Here is an 11,560-nt window from a genome sequence, read left to right as displayed (position 1 = left end):
GCGGGAGTCAGCGATAAAACAACTCGCGGCTCGCGGCGATTTTATTATACAGCGCAAACGTCTGTTTGGTGATCCAACTCTGAGGTGCAGATGTTCATAAACCTGGTGGCTGAGGAGAGAATTAAAAAGGGATGTAGACGGGTAAGGAACGATCAGATCTACCAGGAGCTCTGTTTCTTCTCAGCCGCTCGCGGCTCCCAGCTGATTTCTCATCAGCACTGACACAAACAAACGTGTTGCGCAATCGAGTATGTCACAGCAGCTTCACCCCAACCCGCCTGGGTGTCTAAAAACAAACGAGGACGAGGCGGGTCGAGGCGTGCCGAGTCGAGGCGTGCTGGGTAGGTACTAGTGGAAAAGCGCCAATAGTTACGGGTAGTTGTTGTCACTCTTTTTTCTTCTGGGTAACAATTCATCATAGGGTCCCGTTCTTGAGCTTGGCCATTATCAGCATTGTTGCTAAGCGACCAACGTTATTGACACAGGAAGTGAAGAAGCGGGGAGACTGTTTACCCAATCAGAATGCAGAACACAATGCACAATGCAAATCCGTGAAGCAGTGAGACTGTGAAAGGTGAACCGCGTTATAGTGAGGGATTACTGTATAACAAAAGACAAAAAGCAATCCAATGCAAAGCCTTCAGCTATAACTTTTTGGATGAAATTGAAAACGATATTCATCAGTGTTTCTTAGTGGGCTTTACATTAAAACAAGTTTTGCTGTATTACTACACAGGCTGCAATGGAGAAAACTAACCAAGGACCTTGAGAAAAAGTTGCCTGTCTTTCAGTCACTGCCATTTCAATAGAAAACATCATGAGGCCAATGAAGAATGTGAGCATCGTGGAGAAATATTGTTTCGTCTGGACATCCTCAGTGGCAGACTGTGGGGTCCCAGGGATCTGAAGGTCATTTGTCCTCGTCAACGGCCTGAGGGAGAAAATGGGCTGGTGAGATCTTGGTGATCAGGTTTGAGGTGTTGGTGGGTCAAGTCAGGTCAGAGGAGCAGATCCCTATGAATATGACGCAGTTAACCTACACCTCTGCCATATGTATACAGGTAAATACCATTTAGAGAAGATGACAATATGGGAAAAGTTCCCTTTACTAAATATGCACACATCAACAACTTTGTTCAGGCTGTTGTCTGATTCAGTGAGGATTAACCATCTTTGACGACTAGACTTGGAAGGATGAGCACCAAATGAGTCACAAACATCTTTCAGGAGGGTGGCCTGTCACTTACAGTATCAACACATGCAAAAAAAAAGAGCAAGCAAATTATTTATTCATGTGCTGATTTGATGGTTGTTTTTGTCCTTGTTGTCACACTTCCAATTCAAATGTCAAAGAACTATTTGGGCCGCGTCAAACATGATCCACATAGAGACGGAGAGGACGTCGTCTTTAGCCTTCGCTGCAAACGTTTTTTCACGCAGCTTTCAGGAGAAGCTTAGATGTTCCTGCTCTTGATCTTACATCCCACTCGGGAGATTTCGAAGTGGAAAATAAAAGTGAGTCAGAGCGTGTGTCGTGAGTGGAGGTGGAAGGTCATGTGGGACAGCGGATGGGTGGAAGCGAGGAAAGTAGAAGAGAAGGATATTCAGCTTTGCTTTATTTGCCAGAGTGTAGGCTGATGTAAACAAATACTGAGCTTATGCAAGCTTTTGATCTTCTGAACCGTGAAATCTTCTTGGTGAAAACAGGAAAATTAGGCCTCACTGTAGGGAAGGAGGAGGGGCGCAGCAGGCAAAGGCTCATGGGAAAAGATATTTAGTGTAAGATCTGGAGTTCCAAGCTATTAAATGAACGTTCCCCTTCTGACTTAATTTGATACAGCTTAACACTGTTTTCCCAAATGTTTAACCCCCAGGAACTCATAAGGATTGCTATTGGTGGAATTATTGTTCCCTCATCAAAGTGGTTGAGTTGTAATCAAGTCCTTTGTAGTTTAATTGTCTTTATTCAATGATGGATCCTTATGGCAAGAAGACCATTCAGCTGGGGCAAACTGTGGAAAACAAGGCACCAATAAGTAGATGATTAGTACAGTTTCACTTTAGATGAGGCTCAGAATGATAGGGAAATCTAAGCTGAGGCGCTATTCCTTTTATATGTGGATCTCATTGAGCAAAGCTGATTTTCATCAGACGGCCACATTCCCAGACTCAATTTTGTTGACTCTGCAATAGTGGCTCAAGGGGATGGGGGGTGGCGAGGGGGAGAGGATGGGTGATAAAAGAGGAAGGAGGGGGGCTACTTGAAAGACAGAAAAGAGGGAATCAGTTTCTTTGCCCACGAGCTGCACTTTTAAAATTCTTTCCCCTCACATAGCTCCCTGGTAGGATATGTGAGTTTGGTACAGAGGTGAGCAAGCCTCCCTCCCTCCCCTCCTGTAAAGCTTGTGCCCAAGAGCTATCCATTTGAACTTCAGTGAGAGGCAGTCTTCTTGTGAGGACTTGAAACAGGCATCTTTGGGAGGCTGTTAGAAGTGCCCAGGCATGCCTTCTTTATCTGATGTGATGTGAAACTCACTTTTGCTTGATGAATCCATACATAGATACAAACCAGTTGCCTTGGCTGGAAGAGAGCAAGATCAGGTGCAAAGAGGGGAAGATGGAAAGACAACAAGACCGACATTATTGGTACACCACACCTGTTACAGAGCGCTGCTGAGCTAGGAGACGAAGCCCACCAATTTTCAGATTCACCACAATCAACAAATGACATGAAAAGGCAATTGTGACCTCCACAGTTGCCTTTTTCTAAACATTGCAGACATAGTTTGATTTTACTTGTTTCCACATGTGCATCTTCACTTTCATGGTGTTCATTTCTCCCTTCAAGGTAATATGAGTTGATGAACGGGGGGATAATTCTACTGTGACCTGGGTCTGTGATGTCACATTACCCCTCAGATCTGAACGTCTGACTGAATTACATCTTTTCAGACTCAAGTTGCCCCATAATCAGAATGTAGTTGTACACCAAAGGTAATGATTTGGTAGTTTCTCAGACACCTAAATGTATATTGAATGACCTCTTTAATTTATGATTCATGACATTTAATGGTTCAGATAAACAGAGACAACTGTCTATTTGAAATATTACTGTCCCATGCAAAATAATCTGAATCCTTGTAGATGAAAAGAAAGAGCATGCACACACACACATACACACATGCACACACACACATACACGCATGCACACGCACACACATACACGCACGTGCGCATGCATACTGTACATCCATCCATTTTCTTCCGCTTATCCGTTCCCGGGTCGTGGGGGCAGCAGCCTCAACAGAGATGCCCAGACTTCCTTCACCCCAGACACTTCCTCCAGCTCTTCCAAGGGGAGTCCGAGGCGTTCCCAGGCCAGCCGAGAGACATAGTCTCTCCAGCGTGTCCTGTGTCTTCCCCGGGGTCTCCTCCCGGAGGGACATGCCTGGAACACCTCCCTAGGGAGGCGTCCAGTAGGCATGTGATACAGATACCCAAGCCACCTCAGCTGACTCCTGTCAATGTGAAGGAGCAGCGGCTCGACTCCGAGCTCCTCCCGGGTGACCGAACTCCTCACCCTATCTCTAAGGGAGCGTCCAGCCGCCCTGCGGAGGAAACTCATCTCGGCCACTTGTATCCGCGATCTTGTCTGTACGGTCATTACCCGAAGTTCATGACCATAGGTGATGGTGGGAGCGTAGATCGACCGGTAAATCGAGAGCTTCGCCTTTCGACTCTTTCTTCAGCACGACGGTCCGGTACACCGACCGCATAACTGCGGATGCTGCACCAATCTGTCTGTCAATCTCACGCTCCATCGTTCCCTCAATCGTGAACAAAACCAGAGATATTTGAACTCTTCCACCTGAGGCAGGACTTCTCCATCCACCCGGAGAAGGCACGCCACCCTTTCCCGGTGGAGAACCATGGCCTCGGTTGTGGAGGTGCTGATTCTCATCCCCAATGCTTTGCACTTACCTTCATAGGCTTCAAACCACCCCTGCACATGCTGAAGGTCCCGGTTTGATGAAGCCAACAGGACAACATCATCTGCAAAAAGCAGAGACGACATTCTGAGGTTCCCAAACCGGATCCCCTCCAGCCCCTGGCTGCGCCTACAAATCCTGTCCATAAAAATTATGAACAGAACCGATGAGAACGGGCAGCCCTGCCGGAGTCTACTGCCGGCAATGTGAACCAAACCCCTGCTCCGATCATACAGAGAGCGAACAGCCCTTAACAGAGGTCCCCGGACCCCATACTCACTGAGCACCCCCCACAGAATGGCACGAGGGACACGGCAAATGTCTTCTCCAGATCCACAAAGCACATGTGGATTGGTTGGACAAATTCCCTTGAACCCTCGAGCACCCTGCGGAGGGTATAGAGCTGGTCCAGTGTTCCGCGACCGGGACGAAAACCGCATGTTCCTCCTGAATCCGAAGTTCGACTATCGGCCGTAATCTCCTCTCCAGTACCTTGGCGTAGACTATCCCGGGGAGGCTGAGAAGTGTGATCCCCCTATAGTTGGAACACATTCTCCGGCCCCCCTTTTTAAAAAGGGATCACCAGCCCGGTTTACCACTCGAGCGGCACCGTCCCCTTCTTCCATGCAATGTTGCACAGGCGTATTAACCAAGACAGCCCTACCACATCCAGAGACTTGAGGACTTTGCGTCCACAACTTCAAGCTGCCGCATCCACAGTAGAGGCAGTAAACATCATCCACTCGGACTCAATGTCCCCAGCCTCCCCCGGGATCTGAGAGAAGTTCTCTCAGAGATGAGAGTTGAAGAATTCCTTGACAGGGGGCTCAGCCAGACATTCCCAACAGACCCTCACAATTCATTGGGGTCTGCCCGGTCTGTCCAACTTCCTCCTCCGCCAGCGTATCCAACTCACCACCAGGTGGTGATCAGTTGACAGCTCAGCCCCTCTCTTTACCCGAGTGTCCAAGACATATGGCCGAAGATAAGATGAAACAACCACAACATTGATCATTGTTGCACTAATGGACACCCTTATGCTTGAACATGGTGTTCATTTGTACGCATTGAAGTCCCCCAGTAGAACAATGGTGGGAATTGAACCCAGGACCTTTTAGCTGTGAGATGGCTTCACTACCAGCTGTGCCACCAGTGGCCCCATGCTCTCAGTCGGGCCCGTCACCTAGGACCTGCCAGTCCCCTACCAGGGGCCTAATGCCCCAGACAAGATAGCTCCTAGGATCATTCGAGCAACACAAACCCCGCCACTACAATAAGGTGGCTGTTGAAGGAGGGGTGCACGCACACATGCGCGCACAAATCAATGAAATCTAATAATACTCAAGAAGCTGGCATCTTTTAAAATAATAAGGATCACAATGAAGATTGAAAAACAAACAACTGAAACCAACCAACATGTTTTAGTTAACCTTAAAACACTCAAACATTTGAGCAGCTATCAACATGCTTTTCAGCAGTGAAAAGTACAAGGTTGTTTATAAAGGGTGTTCCAAACACCCAATGTTAGTTGAATCCTGTTTCAAGTATCATTAACATAATTAAGTGGTATGTATGAAATTCAGTTTGAGTGACGGATCTATGAGTTTGAAGTGTTCACATGAAAAGTGTTCAGGAATGTGCATTAGCGTTTGATTAGTAACCACAAGACTGGGATGCTTTCCAAATGTACTCCCATCCACTGTGATGTGAGTGGTTAAAGTGTCAAGTATATAAAGATTTACTCAAAGATTGTTATGGAATGCAGTTCAGAAAACCAGAGAAACTGTAATATTATTATTGTATTAATTTGTATTGTTTAGCACATACAAGACTAAATCCAAGGTAACATGAACTCAACCCAAATCTGGCATTTAGAACTCTGAAATGAAATGTTTTAATTCAATTCAAAAATACTTTATTAATCCCCAAAGGGAATTTAACTCGTAGTTAGCCGCAGCTATTGAAAATAGACATAAGCAAAATCCTGGAGGTGTTACGAGGCAGCGAACCATCCAGTTAGGAGGCGAAAAGCCGAGGTGACAGGTCAGGTAAGCGATAGTTGGTTGTTTAGAAGCTGCTAGTGATGGGAAATGCAGGTATATTTTGGTAGGAAGCTGATTGTTCCTCAGGAAATACTGTAGTTTGTCCTAGTTAAAGCCGTGACGTAGACTTCTTAGTAGTTAAAGACCGAATAGTTTACTTTATTGAGCTGACACGTCCCTGGCAGGAGACATATGAAAGGGAAAAGCTCAGAATTAGTGGCAGAAGCTGAGGATGGAAGGTTAGGGTTTGTCCAGTAGAAGTGGCATGTTGGGGTTTCATGCCTACATCAGGTGTCACATCATTGGGGGAACTGGAAGTACGTGGGAAGAATTTGAGGAAGACGGTGAAAGAAATGTCAGATGAGGCAGCTACATGCGGTCAGTGGATCTGGATTAAGAGAGATAATGTCAGCTGGGGGCCAAATGAAAATAGGAGTTAGTGTTGGTCATTTATTTTTCTTTGGTTGTGAAGATTAGGGAGTGAAGGGGAGGTCAGATAAAGTCAATCAAGCTTTTAAGGAGGAAAATCCAGGAAGAGGAAGTTTATGTGGTCTATTTGAATCTCTGTCTAGGATGAGTTTGTTTACTTCTGCAAGGTGTTAAGGAAGGTGGCATCGTCATTGTCACTACTTGGAGCTGGCATGAACAGAGCCTGGATCTGTTGAAGGCATCAGTGCTGCTTTGTAGGTAAGTTAATGGAGGATGTTGTGGAGGTGGGGAGCAGTGAGAGCTGGCATTAGGGGAGCCACACTGGGACACCAGAGATCACTGTTTAGCTTTCTGGAGGTGTTATGGAACTAACTAAATCAAACACTGGTGAAAGCAGGTTCCCACCTGAGACATCTCAGTTATTGCTGTTCATAGGTATATCGTAAAGTTGTACCAAGGCCTCTACTGAGTGTTTATCGTCCTTAGAGCACAAGTTTATTGTGTTTATTTTATCCTATTTGTTTCAAGAGGCCAGTTTGATGCTGAATGGAACCTTGTTCTACAAGCTGGATACAATGACTCACCCTTAGCAAGATTTCACAAGGTATTACTCCTATTTCCACTGAAATCAAAGCAATTAAATCATATTTGGACATACTTCATTTAAGCAAAGTACCTCAGAGGTTACAAAGTGCAGAAACATAATCTTTAATATTTTTCACTCAATCACTAGTTGGAGATTCTGTGCGAGGCCATTTCTTTGCCACCTTCAGGAGCTGCATCTTTACGGGAATCTATGGATTCAGTTTTGAGTCTTGAGTTGCTTTTGCAGTATGTTTGGGGTACATTTACACTGTAAAGCGGCATCTTTTCAGCTTTGTAGAATTTGAGGAGAGGGAATAGCCCAGTACATCTCAGAACTCTTCTCGCTACTCCTATCAACAGTCATATCATCAATAAACACCAATCAGTCTGTTCCATTGGCAGCCACACATGTCCATACCATAATACTGCCTCCACCGTGACTGACACTTGATGTGGTCTACTCTGAATCATGTTTATTTCCCTCTCCAGCGTTTTCTTTGCATCATTCAGATTCACACATTTTATTCGGTTTTGGTGTTTCCACAACATGGGAGGATTTGTTTAAAACATTATCTGGTCAAGTCTGATCTGTCTTTCCTGTTCTTGAATGTTGCAGTGGTTTGCACCTTGTTTTAAACCCCCTGTATTTGCATTCATGAATTCATCTCTTGCTTTAAGATTTTGATAATAATGATACGACCCTGGGAGTTATTTCAGGCAGGCAATCTCTGCAGTGCACCTGCTCATTCTCCCCTCTGAATGGTTTGTTCCAATTACTCAATTTGTTCCTTGGCCTATTTAAGGAGCAAGAAATGTGCATTCTTAGATGGCTTTGGATGTCCCAATCCTAGCTTGCTGTCAATCCCACCTCCACCCCAGCTTCCACCTGTGGGCTCCGATTCAAAAGGGCGGGGGTAGTCCTACACCCCTGTATTTATGTGTAAGCCTGATAAACCTTGCTTGAATGGAGCCTAAATGCCAAATATGTGTTACAATAAAGTGTTTTAACTTACTGCGAGAGTTGTCTGACTGAAATAGACCTTTTTTTTATTCTTGGCTCCTGTTGAAATTGTGAAGCATTTTTTTCTTCACTGTAAAAAGTTTATGCTGTCTCTCTTATGGATCAAGTCTTTTTATTCAGTTATCCAACGTTCACTTGCACTTCATATTGGTAGCTCCAGTCAAACAGCTGCCAAATGCCAACTCAATAGCCGACACCAGCTTCATACCTTTCATCTGCTTCACTTATCTGGAAATAACCAAGAACTGGACCACTCTGAATGACATGACTTCTTTTCAGTCAATTGCTTAAATGCTTTTGAGCAATTAAATTGCAGACAATTTGTTTAAAATGGCTGTAATTCTGAAGTGGTAAAGTCTTTACAAAGTATTTCAAAAAAGTCTTTATTTTTGTAACATTTTGAATGATTTATTTCATGTCCATTCTGGCATATAAAGGCAAAATAATCAATACTCATTCATATATGTTTTTATGTTCTCTTTTCAGCTTTAAATTATTTCAGATAGTTCATTGAAGTGTACTGTAAAACCTTCCATTCCTCCCGTTGCAGATGGAAAAAATAATGGAGAAATAAAGTACTGAAGTTTGATGAGCTTTTTGTTTTTTTTTAGCATTCATATTTTCCAAGATATCAAGCTTTTTTTTTCATCCAATGTGCAACAAACGTCTCAAAATTTTACCGCACATTGGAGTTCTTAAGGCCTTTGTCTGCATCGGTTGCTGCTCAACTTTGTATGATAGCATATCAAAGGTTCCCAATCTAAGTTTGTTTTCCTCTTGAAATGCAGTCTTTTGTGTTTGTGAGCTTTGAAAACATTTCTTTTTCACAGTGGAAAAAAGGAGCCCTTGGATGACAGGCATCATGTTAAAATGGCCAAGAAGCAAAAATGTCACCAAAAAAGCACATTCTGCATTACGTTTGATGGATATCCGCCTTTTAACAAGTTCTTCTTTTAAAATCTTTTCATATCATAAAGAGAGAGAAAGGGCAGAAGACAGCAGACAAAAGAACCCAAATGCAGAGACTTCACTTCTCCCTTGAAGATGTTAAAATTAGTGTCTTAAAAAAAATCAAAGGCTCAACATTAAACGTTGAAAGATGCTTGAAATGTCGACACTGCAGTGTTTTAGAAAAAAGGACGTTAGATGAGAGATACTTGCAACAGACTTTGGTGTCACTTCAAAGTCCTGACTTTAAGAAAGTGGGCTAATGTAATACTGATAGGAGAGTCTTTACCTTCGGACCTGGGCCGAAGCTTCTGACAGGCCAGCCACACATCTCGGGACAATGCCTTCTCACCAGGAGGTGAGGTGTGGGCGACGGAGAAGGGGGGGTACTGGGTTTGACGTGTAACCCTGGAGGTCGTCTTTGGTCTCTTGCTCTGTGATGGCTTCTTTCTTTTCTTGTTACGCTCAGAAAAAAGGACGGCTGCCTTTGAACTAGACAGCAGCTATAGAAGCGGCTGGAGTTTCTCCACTTTAGCTCTTAGCTGTCAGTGTCTGACTGGGCTATCGTGATGGACCGGCTTCATTAGATGTTGCCGAACGCTGGGCACACATGGACACGTTTGCTGACACGCGGTATATAAACAACACCCTGTGGAAGTGTGTATGAGTGGGTGTGTTTGTTTTTTCGGGGGGGAAGGGGGTCATTTTAATTGGCTTGGCCTTCGAACTTAAAAGCATCAAAGAACTTATGAACAACAGAGGCCTGATGTGTTTGGACTAGTGAGAACTCACTTTTTCCAGCTCCTAGATTTTAGACTTTGTTAACAAAATAAAAGTTTCACATCTCCCGTACGGGTTGAATTGAATCATTCTGAGTCAGAGACAATAGGCGATAAAGTCAAACATCGCTGGGATCATGAAAAAGACAATACAACCATAGGTAAAATATCAGAGCTTACCATCTACAGTGTGCTGCAATTATGAAGACAAGCTTGAGAATGTATTTTATATAAAAGCAGCTGTGGTGCATTACATTTTTATCCTTGTGTTCCCTTGCAATCCCAGAGGATCATAAAACCTTCCTCCACCTATAATTTTTTGTAAAGACTTTAATTTTCCAGTCTCTGGTACTTCAAAGAACTGACAATTCGCAAGTCCACATCCCTGCGAGCACTCCACGAATCTCTATTCTTTCATTTCGACAGCCCCCTTCAGTAAATATGTGCAATCGCCCCGCTTTTCAAACAGATTCGTTTCCCATGTATTTATATTAAATGAATATTATTAACTGGCCGGGCAAGAAAAGGTTCTTATGCTAATCCACAGGAATCGCAGGCATTTCCATTTAATGCCTACTTATAGGCCATTCTTTAACGACTATTTGCCTCACAGTCTTAGTAAATGAGCTGTGCACCCCAGACTCCTTTGCACTCATAATTTCATTGGAAAGAAGAAGAACCTCACCCCCCTCAAACCCCATCCCCCCCACCCCTCCCCTTTCTTACTTTGATCCCAGAATGTGTTTTTGAATCTGCTGGTTGTGTATTCCAACATCAATGGAGCCACGGTTGCAAGTGCTTGCTTTCATTATTTTTCAAAGAGATAAAACGAAACAACAGAGGGATGGGAGGAGATATGGGGTGGGTAGGGGGGTTCGGGGGGCATGATGGGAGGAAATGAGGGGAGGGTAGGTGACTGTCCAGGGTGAAATTCACATTGCTGCAGAGACAATGTATGTCAAAGTGGAGTCACATCTTTATCAGATTGTGTGTCCGGCTTATTAAAAGCTCTGACCCCCCCTCCTGCCATCCACATCTTCAGCACTGCTCCTTTTGCCGATCTTATCTTTCTCTCTAAGTAAAGAGAGACAGAAATATTTACATCTGGGTTCAGCAGCTCCGGTATCACTGCCTTGAGTAGTCCATCACTTTCATTTCCAGTTGGAGTTTATGCAGTCATGTCCATAATTGTACCACATGTTAGTGTTATTTAAATATATATACAATATATATATATATATATATATATATATATATATATATATATATATATATATATATATATATATATATATATATATATATATATATATACACCCACAACCATACAAGTCCAGTCCCGCCACCAATATTTTGAAATGTTGCTGTTTTTATATATAAAGATAGCCCAAAAAGTAAGGAAATTTGTGTTTGATAGATTATTTCTTTTTTGTAGCAATGCATCTTGGCATTAAATCTTATACCATTGGAAATTTTCCCTTTTAAATGGTGCCACATTTGCAATGAACATGCATTTGTGGGCTGAGCAGCAGACTTGAGTATGTGGGTAGCGTCCATGAAAGATTTGCCAAATCTGCTCTGCCAATGCAAAACAGCTTATTTTTCCATTGACTCTTGTTTGGTGTTTGTTGGATTGGATGATTGAATTTTTGAAGAAACAGCACATATTGGCAATTTCACAATTGATCCATTTAACAAACAGGAGCCTCAGTAACTTGTAGAAGAACCAAACATAGCAACAACAGCCAGGCACCTCCTCCTCATGCT

Source organism: Cololabis saira, chromosome 1, assembly GCF_033807715.1.
Source record: "Cololabis saira isolate AMF1-May2022 chromosome 1, fColSai1.1, whole genome shotgun sequence".
In the NCBI taxonomy this organism is placed as follows: domain Eukaryota; kingdom Metazoa; phylum Chordata; class Actinopteri; order Beloniformes; family Belonidae; genus Cololabis; species Cololabis saira.
The sequence above is the reverse complement of the archived record's forward strand: the minus strand, read 5'-3'. Positions refer to the sequence as shown.